The sequence below is a fragment of the Pinus tabuliformis genome, chromosome 1_2 (genome assembly GCF_031772625.1).
Source record: "Pinus tabuliformis cultivar Carrire ecotype Pingquan chromosome 1_2, CPIR1, whole genome shotgun sequence".
Taxonomy (NCBI): domain Eukaryota; kingdom Viridiplantae; phylum Streptophyta; class Pinopsida; order Pinales; family Pinaceae; genus Pinus; species Pinus tabuliformis.
Window position 1 is genome coordinate 500,275,411 of NC_142298.1, and position 2,554 is coordinate 500,277,964.

General features: G+C 47.4%; 1 pseudogene; it reads right to left on the reverse strand.

The window, feature by feature from the left end:
- Positions 1 to 561: 561 nt before the first annotated feature.
- On the reverse strand, positions 562 to 2,302 carry LOC149206533 (18S ribosomal RNA; annotated as a pseudogene).
- Positions 2,303 to 2,554: the final 252 nt, after the last annotated feature.

Here is a 2,554-nt window from a genome sequence, read left to right on the forward strand (position 1 = left end):
AATGGATGTGGCAGGCAAAGCACCTAAAGGGGTCCATATATCGAATGTGGAACCCACTCCAAGCAGGCAACGTGGGGGGGTGTCTTAGTTAGGGGACTGCCGAGAGGAAGGTTAGGGCCAACCTAGTAGGCACCAAGGCAAAGAAAGGGGTTGTACGGCTGGCTTTTAGGATAAGCGCAAGAGATAGCAATACGGTTAGGTTATTGGATTAACACATAGAGAAGAACTGGGATGAAGTTCTCCATATGCCTAGATAAACAGAGAAAGAGGTTCAATCAAGATGGCCCATCTGAAGCTCATTCTTGTTCTTGTTAAAGCTGGAGTGGGTAAAATAAGATAGATGGGCTCTATCTCTTACAGAACCATAGATGGCCCAGAACTGTCATATAGCTCCAACGGAACGTTTTTTTTCAGTATTCCCATTACCGGTAGCTACTGCTATTTTGACGAGTTGACTGATTGATTCTGTAGTCCAAGCAATCTATCCATCGCTATATGTGAGCAATTCAGTCCTAGATAAAAATAGGGTGAGGTAACGAACTCTCGACCACCGGGAGAGGGATTCAATCCAGCCGCAGGTTCCCCTACAGCTACCTTGTTACGACTTCACCCCAGTCGAAGACCCCACCGTGGTATGCGCCAATAAGACCACCCCAACCATAGTGGGCCACACCAGTGGAACATATATATATAGGGTGATCATTGGTCTGATGCTTCGGGCGAAATCAACTCCCAGGGTGTGATGGGCGGTATGTACAGGGCCTGGGTACATATTCACCACGACATGTTGATCCGTGATTACTAGTGATTCCAACTTCATGTTCTCGAGTTGCAAAGAACAATCCGAACTGAGGCAATCTTTCCAGATTCACTCCGCCTTACGGCGTTGCTTCCCATTGTCATTGCCATTGTATCACATGTGTGGCCCAGCCCATAAGGGCCATGCAGACTTGATGTCATCCCCACCTTCCTCCAGCATATCACTAGCAGTCTCTTGTGAGTGCAACACACACCTACCTTCATAGGAGTGTCATCAATCAAAAAGAGGCGCTTGCCTCTGAGAGTTTGCTTACTCACCCTCGCCCTTGAGAAGGGGCGATGACATTGATCCATTAGCGCATGTCTCAGCAACACAAAATAAGGGTTTTGCTCATTATAGGACTTAACCAACATCTCACGACACCAGCTGACGATAGCCATGCAGCACCTGTATGAATTTTCGCACCATCCCATTAAGGATAGGCACACTTGTTCATATGTCAAGGGTTGGTAAGGTTCTGTGCATTGTATCTAATTAAACTACATGCTCCACCGCTTGTGCAGGCCCCCGTCAATTCCTTTGAGTTTCAGTCTTGCGACCGTACTCCCTAGGCGGAGTGTTTCATGCGTTAGCTGGGCCCCTGATCCTAATCCTACCTAGTAGGCAGGCAGACCAAGGACAAACACTCATCGCTTACGGCATGGACTACCAGGGTATCTGATCCTGTTTGCTCCCCATGCTTTCGCACCCCAGCGTTAGTGGGGACCCAAAGAGCTGCATTCGCGATTGGCATTCCTTCGTATATCTTAGGATTTGATCCCTCTACACGAAATTCCAATCTCCCCTATCTCACTCAAGTGAAATGGTCAAGAAAGCACCCCGCCAGTGTTTTGGTGACTTTCACTTTCCACCCTTTTCACCACCTACGTGCCCTTTATGCCCAGTCATTCCAAATAACACTTGCCCCCCCCCACATATTATCGCGGCTGTTGGCACGGAGTTAGCCGAGGCTTCTTCCTCGAGTCATGTCATGATCGAAACTCGACGAAAGATCTTGAAAAGCGACAGTGCCCTTCTTCACGCACGCGATATTGCTGGATCGGGCATGAGCCCATTGTCCAATATTCCCCACTGCTGCCCCCCGAGGGAGTCTGGGCGGTGTCTCAGTCCCAGTGTGGTTAATCATCCGAAAATACCAGCTAAGCATCATTGGCTTGGTTAGCCTTTACCTAACCAACTACCTGATACTACGTGGGCTCATCGAACAACGTGAATTAGCTTGCTTTATGAATTATTCAGGATTTGGAGTGAACTATTCGACAGATTCCCACGTGTTACGCACCCGTTTGCCACTTTGCTTGCTGTGCCCCATGCCCAGCGCACCACTCGCATATCATTTGAGTGAAGTGAGCATGCATTAGGAGGGGGCCATTCATCTTTCCCTTTTGCCCCCACATGGATGGATGGGGAAGCAAGCCACGTTCGACTTGCATGTGTTAAGCATATAGCTAGCATTTGTTTTGAGCCAGGATCAAACTCTTTTTTTGAGTATGATCTATTTTGAGCATCAAATGGCCTCACCATATGAATAGTGAGTGACTCTGTCCCTTGTTCTTGGAAGAACAAGTGGCTTCACACCTTTCGAATGCTGAAAATGCAGCCATTCATGACTCGATATATGTCATTACGTTATCGGTTTTTGAATGAGAAAGATTCCGAGTAGAGATTATATATGTCATTAAGGTCGATATATTTCAATTTCATTTCTTCCAGTCATGACCCGAGATATGTGTC